Below are 13,999 nucleotides of genomic sequence, written 5' to 3' on the forward strand. Positions count from 1 at the left end.
GGCTCCCTCCATGGTCTCCTCCTTCGTACGGCACTTGCAGTGCATGTCGGGTGTGACGTCATCACGCCCGCCCGACTTCCATTGCGGAGCGCGACGGAGGAGGAGACCATGGAGGGAGCCGGATCGCCAGCTGACCGCAAGGTAAGCATTGTCTTTTTTTTTTTCCAGGTTTTTTTTTTTTTTTGCTGCCTCCGACGGGCCCCCCTGGGCTGCAGGGCCCCTGGGCACCTGCCCATTGTGCCCAATGGGAAAGACGGCCCTGACTCGATGACTCCTGCACTATAATTGATTCTTCTGAAGAATTCTCGAGTGTTAGTCCCACTGCTGCTGCTGTTGCTGCTGCTGGGGGTGAATCTTCCTCCCATAAGCAGCCCAAGAAGAAGAGCACTAGTACTTTACAACAATTAACTGTGAAACAATCTTTTGCTAGAGGAAGCAAGTATGACAGCAGGACATTTTAACCTGCTGGAATACTTGAGACTGTTTTCACATGCAAGTATCGTTGTTTTTTCTCCTCCTCCCCCTTTTAATTTGGATCCTTTTGCATTTTCTGGACACCATACATCTGCAGAATTTTTTCCGTTAAAATATCGATTAACCCTCTGTCTGTTCCACTATCTTTTAGCATCAGTGGAGCATTGCACCCTATTAACCACTATGATTATGCTTCAATTTATGTATGATGTACTTATGATGTATATTTGATGTTCATTTGCACCTCTGTTTATGGTTTTCATGACCTGTAATCCACTGATTGCATACTTAATACCAGTTGATAAAGGCATTTTTACCACATTAGTACAATCATCATTATTTCATTATCTAGGTTTAGCGCAGAATATTACTATATAATTGCTCTATCTCAGGTTGGACTAACCTGATATTCCGCTGCTTTTACCTATACATATCCGTAGTGCGCTTCCCCCCGTTCTGCTTATTATCAGTCGCAAAGCGGATCATAGACGCCATGGCGTCTATGCTAGTGTTAGATCTGCGTCCAATATCCACTATAAACGCAGCTGGTTTTTCACAGTTAATTGATGTTTTGTGTCCATGTTACAAAATTCCATCGCGACACCTTTTTTCAAGAAAAGCTATTTGAAAATGTACTAATTGGGCTCAAAAATGCCATTCTACCCACTGTACACTTAACCACAGATATGTTGACAAGTGGAAGTGGCCAAACTAAAGATTATATGACTGTGACATCCCACTGGGTTGGTCATTCGCCTTCACAAGCAGGAACAGCAGCAGCATGTACACCACTACGTAACATTTGTCACAGGCAGGCTACTCTTTGTATCATCGGCTTCACTAACAGGCATACAGCTGATAATTTGTTTACGAAAACTAAGGGATGTTATTGATACATGGCTTATACCACTTGGGCTCTCCCCAGGATATGTTATTTCAGCAAGTTGACCACTGAACTGGTCCTTGGCTTGACGACGTCTACTCCTTCAGTTTCTCAGGCAGCTGCCTGCTCGTATGAAATTGCACTTTCCAAAGAGAAGCATGCATGAAGCAGGTGGCGGACCACAACAGATTTTACCAAAAAAAGTATGACCTCGGCCATAACTCCATCCAATCCTACTAATAACATGCAAAGGATGGTGGAGGATTATTTTCAAGAGTTAATTGATATTGAAATGTCAGACAGTCCCTTTCCATACTGGGAGGAAACACAAGCCATTTTGAGAACCAAGTAAAAAATTGCTTGGCGATACCTAAGCTGTCCAACCTCCAGTGTGTACTCAGAAAGAGTTTTCAGCACAGCCGGGAACCTTGTCAGTGGTCGACATAGGAGGTTACTTCCTAAAAATGTGGAAAAGATGATGTTCATCAAAATGAACTACATCTTCCACGAGGAAGGCCTTTACCGGCAAATACATCCAAGTACTGACACTTCTCTAATGGCGGATTCCAGTGGAGATGAATAAATAGTAGGTGATGATGATATTGAAGATGATGATGACATCATCTTGAGAGTGTAGAATTCACTTTACAGCACTGTTGGTCTAACAGGCCTATAGGGCATTGATAGCTGGTTTAGTGGGGGCCCAAACAAACCAAGCACTTCAGCCACAAAAGTGCACTTTGTTAAAGTGTGCATGTCCTTTGTAAGATCCAACATATGGGAGGGCCAAAGGACATTTCCATCTTGCACCATTAATCTTTCCTGGCACTGATGTGTGTTTCAGCCATAACTCTAACAAGCCCATTGTTAGCTTGTTTAGGGAGGGCCATGTTGGACTTGCACTTCAGCCACAAAAGTGGCACTCCTTGTGCATGAACTGCTTGGCTTGATCAATTGCTACCTCTCGTAATTGTAGGTGACATTGTTATCTTGTTTATTGAACTGAATGCTACCTCTCCTAAAATTGAATGGAAATCACTGGAAATTAGTGTTTGTGAGGTTAATAATAATGTAGGTACAAAATAATAATGAAATTATGTAATTTTACACCAAAAAATGAAATTTAGTAAAAAGTAGCTAAACAAAACCAAAACTAAAACACACAAGGGCGGTTTTGGCAAAACCAAAACCAAAACCAAAACCTGAAGCTAATCCAGATCCAAAACCAAGAACAAAACACGGGGGTCAGTGAGCATCTCTAGTATAAACACGTGATTGGGCTTTGGTGTTCCTCAGTGAGTCTTATGCACAATGCGCACTGTGCGCCTTATGCCATATGTCTAAATTAATTGTGCTCCATCTGTATACTGTATATTTATCATTTTTTCATATTTTTGGACAATATAATTTTATAAAAACAAATACACAAACAAATATTATACTTGTAGCACTAATGGAAATTTTACTATGAGTAAACTTATTTTTTCTTATTTAATTTTCTTCAAGTTTAGAAGGCATGAGTGTCATCAGTGTGACATGCCTTCACTAGTCCAGGCGTCACATTACTTAAAGAATATTCCTTATTTAAATAGTATACTTATCCAGTCATTTTCTCTTTGTTTCAGTGACACTGATTTGTGCATATTTGATGCATCTGAATGATTCTGCATTTCTTCCAAGACTCTGTGCAATCAACAAAAAGGCTTACATGGCAGATGGGAAAAGGACATGCTGAGCCGAGGGCAGGTTCCTAGGCTTTGGTATAATGTGACATAGATCTTCCTTTCTCAGAGGAATGCAAATGACTTATTATAGAATTATATTACTACACTATAGAAGCTTATTAATAAAGGTATATTTTTGTAGTTACATTTTTCCTGTTATAAAGTCCACATAATATAATTAAAAATTAATTGTGTCTAAAGAATTATAAGACTGAAAGCCATTTGTCATCTCAAAGAACGTTATAGACTCTGTTAAATACTATACATTTTTTCTCAATTTAATCTGACAAATATGAATGCAACTATAACATATGCTGTAATTGACCCATATCACATTGAAGAACAATAAATATTTTACATATAAATGGATGGGTGTTAAATTAACTCTTTATGCCACTTTATTAGGTACATCGTTCTAGTACTGGGTAGGATCCCCTTTGCCCCTAGAACAGCTTGCATTTTTTGTGGCATGGATTCAACACATTCCTGGAATTATTCCTTAGAGATTCTGGTCCATGTTGACATATATAGATTCACAGTTGCTGCAGATTTGTCAGTTGCACATTTATGCTGTGAATCTTCCATTCCACCACATCCCAAAGATGCTCTATTGGATTGAGATCTGGTAATTGTGGAGACCATTATAATACACTGAGCTCATTATCTGTTTTTGGAACCAGCTTGAGAAAAAGGGCCTGTGTCATTAAGGAAAGCAAAGCAAAAAAAAAGGAGTAACTTTGCACCTTGGCAAAACAATTTGCATTGGAGGGAAGAAAAATGTAAAATGTGGAGACAGATTTATAGTTGGGGTAATGCATGTCCTAGCTCAACTTTAAATTTCAGTGTAAAAATAAAGCTATCAATTATTTGTGTACTACATGAATAAAGCAGATAGTATCTTCCTTACATGCAAAATAATAAACTAATTTGCACCCCTTGCATTGCAACATGGCTTGCCTAGGATCAAATTTGCTCCTTTTTTGCCTTGCTCTCCTCAATGACTCAGTCCAAACGTGTGTTTTGTAACGTGGCGCTTTATCCTTCTGGAAGTAGCCATTAGAAGATTGTTAGACTTGGCTACAAAGGCTTGGCCATAAAGGTATGGCTATATAATGTATTGGCCATAAACGTATGAACAGGATCAGCAACTACAGTACACTCAGGTTAGTTAGTTCCACATATAGAGTTGCTGACGCGTAATTTGATGATTAATAAACTGGGCACAAAGTGTATACATATACACACATATATACAGATATTTATATATATTTATAAATATATATATATATATATATATATATATATACATACATATATATATATATATATATATATATATATATATATATATATATATATATATATCTATAGATATAGATATAGATATATATATATATATATATTGTGGCAAAAGCCCGCTACTGCAGAAGCACACGCGAACAACTTCTTCCTTTTTACGTAGTTTTATTGTCAGGATGGTAAATGTTTTGACACCGTACAGATTTCACAGCATTTCTTGGAGACCCTACACGCTAGCTAGACATAGCTCAGCTCTCTCAAGACCAGCCAGCTTCCCCAGCGTTGATCTCCCTGAACAAATGGCACAAACAAGCTTTTATACATGTTACTCCTCCCCCAGCCTTAGCTTGATGGACAGGTGACATACCCACCTTCTCTTTAAAAGAAAACACCCATCAGTGGCTCTGTTTGCACAGACACACCCTGTCTGTTTGCTGAGAGGAAATCATGTAAGTTAACAAACTTTAAACTACACATACGTTTTTACCTGGTTTAATCTCCACCTAGGTGCATAACTGTGCCAATGTTTTATTCTGTTTGTATATTTTCTCTGCCTCTTGTCATAAAAATGCCTCCCTTTGTTACACATCCCTCACCCTAGCGTCTCAAAGTAGGGGGACGCGGACTTCGCGAGGAGGGCATATTTTCGTGACAATGCATCTGCATTCTTGTGCAGAATCCCAGGTCTATGTTCTACTGAGAACTTGAAAGGTTGCAGTGCCAAGAACCAGCGGGTTACCTTGGCATTTACCTCCCGGCTGTTCTGCATCCATCTTAATGGTGCATGGTCTGTTATTAAGGTGAACTCTCTGCCTAGGAGATAATAGCGCTTCTGTAGCCCATTTTATGGCGAGACATTCTTTCTCCACAGTGGCATATTTTTGTTCCCTTGGAAGCAACTTACGACTTAGGTACAGGACAGGGTTTTCTACTCCATTCTTCTCCTGTGACAAGACTGCACCTAAGCCAACGCCAGAAGCATCGGTTTGGAGGAAGAACCTTCGGGTAAAATCTGGTGCTTGTAGAACTGGAGAGGAACAAAGAGCTAACCGAAGATCAGACCAGGCGCTTTCTGCAGAGTCAGACCAAGTTAATCTATCTGGACAACTTTTTTTTTAACATGTCCGTAAGTGGAGCAGCTCTAGTGGCAAAGTGACTTACATACCGCCTGTAGTAACCTACTAAGCCTAAAAAGGTTCTTAACTGCGACTTTTTTCTGGTCTTGCCCAATTTTTCACTGCCTCCACTTTGTCTAGCTGGGGTTTTACATGCCCTCGACCAACAATGTACCCCAAATATTTGGCTTCTCTCATGGCTATGGCACATTTCTCTGGGTTAGCTGTTAATCCTGCTGACCTTAATGAAGCTAAGACCACCTCAACTTTGGCTAAATGTGATCCCCAGTCTGGGGTATAAATCACTATAACATCCAGGTATGCGGCTGCATAAGCTGTGTGAGGTCGTAGCAATTTATTCATGGCCCTTTGGAAGGTGGCAGGTGCACCATGCAACCCAAAGGGTAGGACTTTATATTGATAGAGACCATCAGGGGTGGAAAATGCAGTCTTTGGCTTGGCCGTGGAAGTCAGGGGAACTTGCCAATAACCCTTTGTTAGATCAAGGGTTGTTAAATAATTGCTACCAGCAAGATTTTCCACTAGTTCATCCACACGTGGCATCGGATAGGCATCAAACTGCGACATACTGTTTAGGCGCCTAAACCCATTGCAGAACCTAATTGTCCCATTGGGTTTTGGGACAAGCACAATGGGACTATTCCATTCACTAGTGGACTCTTTAATTATATCTAACTGGAGCATCTTCTCGACATCCTTCCTCACGTCCACCCGTCTGGCTTCTGGAATACGATAAGGCTTCTGCTTTACAATGACTCCTGGCGCAGTGAAAATGTCGTGTTCGATTAAGGTAGTGCGCCCAGGAATGGAAGAGAAGACATCCCTGTTCCGGCGAATCATTTCTTCAGTCTGTTGTGTCTGCTGAATGGACAAAGCTGGCTCTATGGGCTGTACTCACTACCTGAGGAGAGGTTTCCTCATCATGCCAAGGTTTAAGGAGGTTAGCATGGTATATTTGCTCCTCCCTTCTCCTACCTAACTGGCGGACTCTGTAATTGACAGGACCGACAGCCTCTAGAACTTCATATGGACCCTGCCAATGAGAGAAAAGTTTGCTTTCCTGGGTGGGAACCAGGACTAGGAACTTGTCCCCAGGCTTGAAAGATCGAACAACAGCACTTTTATCATAACCTTTTCTCTGTCATTCCTGAGCCTCATATTGCTGCACAATAGGCCCTATCTTTCCTAGCCTCTCATACATTTGTACACAAATTGTACCAGATTTAGCTCCCTGGGACCTTGCTGCTCCCACCCTTCTTTTAACATATCCAAGATACCCCTGGGCTGTCTCCCAAACAATAACTCAAAAGGACTAAACCCTGTTGAAGTTGAGGTACCTCACGGATGGCAAACATCAAATAAGGAATAAGAATGTCCCAATCTTTTTTTTCTTGAGCCACTGCTTTCCTGAGCATGTGCTTTAATGTGCGGTTAAAGCGTTCCACCAAGCCATCTGTTTGTGGATGGTATACAGAGGTGTGAAGTGCCGTAACCCCTAGCAACTGGCACATGTCCTTCATCAGTTTAGACATGAATGGAGTACCCTGATCTGTGAGAATTTCTTTGGGTATTCCCAAGCATGTAAACATCAATACAAGTTCCTTAGCTATGGTGCTGGACTTTATGTTTCGTAGGGGAATTGCCTCTGGATACCTTGTTGCATAGTCAAGCACCACTAGTATATATTAGTGCCCACGTGCGGATTTTTCCAGTGGCCCCACAAGGTCCATAGCTATCCGTTCAAAGGGAACTTGTACTATTGGAATTGGAATGAGAGGTGCCCTGTACATGGGTTTGGGACAGGTTCTCTGACAAATGGGACAGGACCGGCAATACTTTTTCACTGCCTTGTGTACACCGGGCCAGTAAAACCTAAGCAGAACTCGTTCCCGTGTTTTATCCTCCCCTAGGTGTCCCCCACAGACATGTGTATGTGCTGCTTTTAACACTAGGGTTACATGGACCTGAGGAACCATTAATTGTTCTACTTTATCCCCCTGTACAGTAGCAACTCTATACAGTAAATTATTTTTAACAATAAAATATGGTATACCTTCTGCAGGATGGGCGGCTTTTGCTACCCCATTTACCTCAGTCACACTTTTCAAGGCATGTTCCAAAGTGGCATCATTGAGTTGGTCTCGAGCAAAGTCCTGCAAAGGAAACAAAATTGGTATTGCGGACCAGTCCGTATCCTCACTGACAGGCGGGGTGGGCTCATCTGCGACATCACCGACCAATGCTAGTTTGGACTGTCCATGTTTCCCCGCAGGTGGATGCTTTTGTGGAACTCCTGCTGCGACTCTCAGGATGGCATTCCGGTTTGGCGGTTCCCAAAGATCGATGCCCAGATGTTGTGGATTCTTAGGCAGTTCCTTTAAGACCGGGCTTCCGACCGTTGCATCAATTGCCGGCATGTCCGGCCGGATCCGCTCACCGAGGACATCATTAAACAGTGGGAAGTCTCGCCCCAAAATGAGTGGATATGGGAGTTTAGGTGCTATGGCAGCTACCACCATAACAATTTTGTCTTTGAGTGTGACTGGTAGTACTGTTCTTTCATACTCCTCTGTCGTGCCATGTACGCAAACAACCTTCACCTTGGGCAACCGAGAATGTATGGTTTCGGGTAAGGCAGAGCTGGAAACCAATGAGAGGTTACTCCCCGAGTCAACCAAGGCCAGAACAAGGTTTTGGTTGATTAGCACAGTCACCCGGAACAAACAAGGAATTCCTGATGTGGGACTCATGGTAAAACAGCTTGGAAAAGCAGGCCCAACATGTGCCACGGAATAGTCCATGGGTTCCGGTAGTTTAGGACACTCTGCCTTAAAGTGGCCTGGCTCACCACATTCAAAACACTTCAGATTAGACAGCTTTGCACCTGGCGCTCTGTCCGTAGCAGTTTTGCCATTGGGCCCTGTAGCAAGGATTGTCAAACCTGGCTTTAGGTGTGGCAGCGGCTTTGGCACAAATGCAGGTTATTTAGTCATTTGCTGTAGTGCACAAAACCTTTCTACCACGGTGACAAGCTCTTCATAAGTTTGTGGGTCTGATTGCAGAACCCACCTTTGCAAATCGCGGTTCAGTCCCCGGATGCAGAGATCTATCGCCAGAACTTCAATAATCCGAGAAGGCAAATTCTCCTCAGGCTGCAGCCATTTCTTTAAAATTTTAGAAAGCTCAGCCACTTGCGCTCTGTCTTTATCATAGCGCCATTGGTGGTAGCGCTGGGTTAGGCTTGGCCCGGAAACTCCAAGGCGAGCCAATATCTCAGACTTTAGGCACAGATAGTCAGAGGCCCGTTCCTCATCTAGATCCATATAAGCTTGCTGAGCTTCACCAGTCAGATATGGCACCAGCCTCTCAGCCCAGTCTTTATGAGGCCATTTTGCCCTTTTTGCAAGTCTCTCAAAGGACACCAGATATGCTTCTATGTCATCACCTTGCGACATTTTCTGGAGAACAGGACCAAGTGGTTCATTTCTGTCATGCCTCACCTGGCTTAACGCTTCTCTTAAGAGCCTTGTGTTTTCCACCTGTGCCTCGGCAACTCGTATCATCTGAGCTTGCTGTTCTTGCTGCGCAGCGGCCACATTCACGAGGGTTCTCAGTACTTCCTTCATGTTGACGTCTGCGCGGGTTGGGTAGAGGAAACTTGCTTCCCGGAGCATCCCACTTCTGACACCACTTGTGGTAAAAGCCCGCTACTGCAGAAGCACACGCAAACAACTTCTTCCTTTTTACGTAGTTTTATTGTCAGGATGGTAAATGTTTTGACACCGTACAGATTTCACAGCATTTCTTGGAGACCCTAAATGTAGCTAGACATAGCTCAGCTCTCTCAAGACCAGCCAGCTTCCCCGGCGTTGATCTCCCTGAACAAATGGCACAAACAAGCTTTTATACATGTTACTCCTCCCCCAGCCTTAGCTTGATGGACAGGTGACACACACACCTTCTCTTTAAAAGAAAACACCCTTCAGTGGCTCTGTTTGCACAGACACACCCTGTCTGTTTGCTGAGAGGAAACCATGTAAGTTAACAAACTTTAAACTACACATACTTTTTTACCTGGTTTAATCTCCACCTAGGTGCATAACTGTGCCAATGTTTTATTCTGTTTGTATACTTTCTCTGCCTCTTGTCAGAATAATGCCTCCCTTTGCTACAATATATATATATATATATATATATATATATATATATATATATATGTATATACAAGTTAACCCGTGCATAATACTCATGCATTCTAGTCAAATCAAGCTACTTAAGGTGTTAAAAAGGTTCTTGTCATGCATTTGGGCCATAGCCCAGGCCTCCTCAGGGGAAGAGCGTTACTTCCCGACGCAAGCACCCTTTTTTAACGTGGTTTTGTCCACATGTCACCACCTCATCATTTTTCTCCATCACCTCATCCTTCATCTTTATCGCCACATCTATCCAGATGTCTATCCAGACACAGGGATCTCTCTCAGCGGTCCTGAGTATCACACTCCTCTCGCTCTGTCACCCCCGGCAACCACCAACCACTCCCAACTGTCACTTCTCCTTCAAGAAATATATATATATATTTTTAAAATCTTTATAAACACTTTTAACAATTAACAAATTAAATTAACAAATTAAAAACATCTTAGTATACCAAATTTCAGCCCTTTCTGAGTTTTTTTTTCCCACACACACTAAGAATTTAGTAGGTCAGTGTATAACTCCGCCCAGCAGGTGGCACTGCAGCTTGGTTTTATTTTTTTCCACACACACACACACAGACTAACACACGCCACTAGGCTTTTATATTATAGATATATATATGTATATATATATCTATATATATATATGTATATGTACACATATATATATATATATATATATATATATATTCATACATATTTATATACATACATACATATATAGTATATATACACTACATGGACAAGAGTATCTTTTAATTATTGAATTGAGGTGTTGCAATCAGACCTGTTGCCAGAGGTGTATAAAATCAAGCACCTAGCCATGCAGTCTCTGTTTGAACAAATTTGTGATACAGAATGGGTCGTTCTGAAGAGCTCATTGACCTCAAGCGTAGTACCTGTGATTGGATGCCACAGATGGTTTGTGAGATTTCATCCCTGCTTGGTATTCCACAGTCAATTGTAAGTGATATTATTAGAAAGTAGAAGCATTTAGGAACAACAGCAATTCAGGCACTAAGATCACGTAAAATCACATAGCAGGTCAATGACTGCTAAGGCACATGGTGCGTAAAAGTCTGCCAACGCTCTGCGGATTCCATAGTTGAAGAGTTACGAACTTCTACTGGCATTAATGTTAGCAAAAAAACTGTGCGGCGGGAGCTTAAAGGAATGGGTTTCCTTGGCTGAGCAGCTGCATGCAAGCCTCACATCACCAAGACCAATGCCAAGCGTAGGATGGAGTGGTGCAAAGCACACTGACACTGGACTGTGGAGCATTAGAAACATGTTCTGTGGAGTGATGAATCATGCTTCTTTGTTTGGCAGTCAGATGGTTCAATCTGGGTTTGCCTGCCTGACTGCATTATCATCATCATCATCATTTATTTATATAGCGCCACTAATTCCGCAGCGCTGTACAGAGAACTCATTCACATCAGTCCCTGCCCCATTGGAGCTTACAGTCTAAATTCCCTAATATATACACACACTCACACAAAGACAGACAGAGAGGGAGACAGACAGAGACTAGGGTCAATTTTTGATTGCAGCCAATTAACCTACCAGTATGTTTTTGGAGTGTGGGAGGAAACCGGAGCACCCGGAGGAAACCCATGCAAACACAGGGAGAACATACAAACTCCACACAGATAAGGCCATGGTCGGGAATTGATCTCATGACCCCAGTGCTGTGAGGCAGACGTGCTAACCACTAGGCCACTGTGCTGCCCATTATGCCAACTGTGAAGTTTGGTGGAGGAGGGATAATGGTATCGGGCTGTTTTTCAGGGTTTAGGCTAGTCTCCTTATCTCCAGTGAAGGGCGATGTTAATGCTTCAGCATAATAAGTCATTTTGAACAATGCTATGCTTCCAACTTTGTGGCAACAGTTTGGGGAAAACCCTTTTGTATTCCAACATGTCTGTACCCCAGTGCACAAAGCAAGGACTGCAAAGACATGGTTTGATGAGTTTGGTCTGGAAGAACTTGACTGGCTCGCATAGAGCCCTGGCTTCAACCCATTGAACACCTTTGGTATGAACTGGAACGGATATTGCGAGCCAGGCCTTCTTATCCAACATCAGTGCCTGACCTCATAAATTCTCTACAGAATGAATGGGAAGTAATTCCCACAGAAACAATCCAACATCTTGTGGAAAGCCTCCCAAGAAGAGTGGAAGCTGTTATCACTTCAAAAGGGGGACCAACTCCATATTAAAGTATATATATTTGAATACAATGTCATTATAGTCCCTGTTGGTGTAATGGTCAAATGTCCAAATACTTTTGTCAATATAGTGTATATACAGTAGTGGAAGTTGGCCAGTATACAGAGGAATGCCATAACGACACTTCTTCCATCACATACATATGGTCACATACATAGCTGTGCTGCATTGCAAGGGCTATCTCAATTTCACTACCGGCCGCAAAGTGTTAATCCTGTCGCTGCAAAGAAAAGTAGGGAACAAGTAAGAACGTTTCCACTTCCTCCGCCTTACAGTGCACACTACACCTGAGGAGAATCAAAACATATGTGTGGATGCAGGAAAGTCCTTTATGGACTTACCCTTCTCATCTTCTACTGCTCTATTGAAAGCACTGGGATTAAGGAGCCTTAGTCTACTCTATTTTGGCACTTGGTTTCTCCTCTTGACATAAATGTCAGAAAAAGTGTAATGTTTGCTATCTATCCAATATTAATTCTCTGATAATGATTACATAAAATGAGTGAAACTGACTGGACAAACAGGAAGGGTAATGTGATATCACTCACAGAGATATAAATCCAGCTGCTCCGTGATTGTGGAAGCTGTCCTATCAGTATTTTCTCCATACAAAGAGGAGTATGCAGTACATATATGCTATTATTGCACTATTAGCAGAAGTTTGAAAAAGATGATGTCAAAATATGTCCTATCTCTCATTACATCAGAGTAAAAAATTGTTCTTTGTGGGTGGAGTTTGGTCAGATGAGGAGCGAGGTTTATTATGTCCCGATTTTGTGATTCTGAATTTTGGGAAGTGTGTATTGGGAATGAATTCCATAACATACATGTGAGAATTAACCTTGTGCTGCTGCTTTTCTGTAAAGGATGGCAGGTTAATATATCACTACTGATACTGTTACCTTCCCTTACAGAAGATCCTATGAGAGGATACTCTAATGTAAAGGGTGTTAGATATAAGAAAAGTATAGCTTTAGTTCCTCTCTACGCTGTCACAAATTGAGTGATTGATGTGTAACTAAAGTGAGTTGTGCATTGTGCTGTTTGAATGAAGCATGCTATACAGCACTTCTAAACTTGGGACTTATTGCAATAATTAAATCACAAGTGTTAAATAGTGCTAGAAACAATACAAAATTATCTTTGAAAATTTGCAATGATTAAGTCAATAAAAGTAGGAAAAGCAAAAACAGTAAGTGTCATTTGGGCTTTACCAATCATATTATATTGCAACAGTAAAAATTCAGTAATAAGTGTAGAGTGTATTGAATGATGTGTGGACAGCATAGTGACATATTTAATGCTTTATGTAAAGATCTCTGACATATGGAATGATGATTATACAGATTACTCACATAACAGCTTTGCTGCAAGCAGTTCCCCAACACATTGTAATATAGTATTTTTGAGCTCCTGTTCACAAAAATCTATTGTTATTTTACACACAGGTAATGATCATTTTTAATTATGAGTTGGCTTGCAGGACACTATGCAACAGTTTGAACAAGTCTTTACTAAGGATGAGCTGGCTCGGATTCCGCTAATCCGAGCCCACCCGAACAGTGCGGATCCGACGGGATCCGAGCACTGTTCGGGTATTTCCGGCGCCAAAAAAAAGTGAGGCTCTGACGTCCAAGTCTCGCGTCGGATCTCGCGAGACTCGGATGTCATAAATTCCCCGCTTGCGGCCACCATCTTCATTTGGGCTGAGATCAGGGAAGAGGGTGGTTGGGTTTAACAACATTAAACTGGGAAGGGATGGAAAGAAATTGGAGTGTACGTGGGACAAGCATCTTGCTCAGAGGTGTTAGACAAAGATGTCTAGGCAGCAGCCTAAACATTGGGACATAAGTTAAGCATATTTTTATATTTACACAGCTATTATGAGCAATAATATATATTTCTGCAGATTGACTGTAATGATTACTAATTATTACTATGCCATTTCACAGGAAGAGAAATCATTATGTAGGTATATTGTCAACAACTGTATACTGTACTCCATAACATATTTATCAAGCACTAAGTGACATATGGAAGGAAAACCATTGTGGCA

This window comes from Mixophyes fleayi, chromosome 4, assembly GCF_038048845.1.
Source record: "Mixophyes fleayi isolate aMixFle1 chromosome 4, aMixFle1.hap1, whole genome shotgun sequence".
In the NCBI taxonomy this organism is placed as follows: domain Eukaryota; kingdom Metazoa; phylum Chordata; class Amphibia; order Anura; family Limnodynastidae; genus Mixophyes; species Mixophyes fleayi.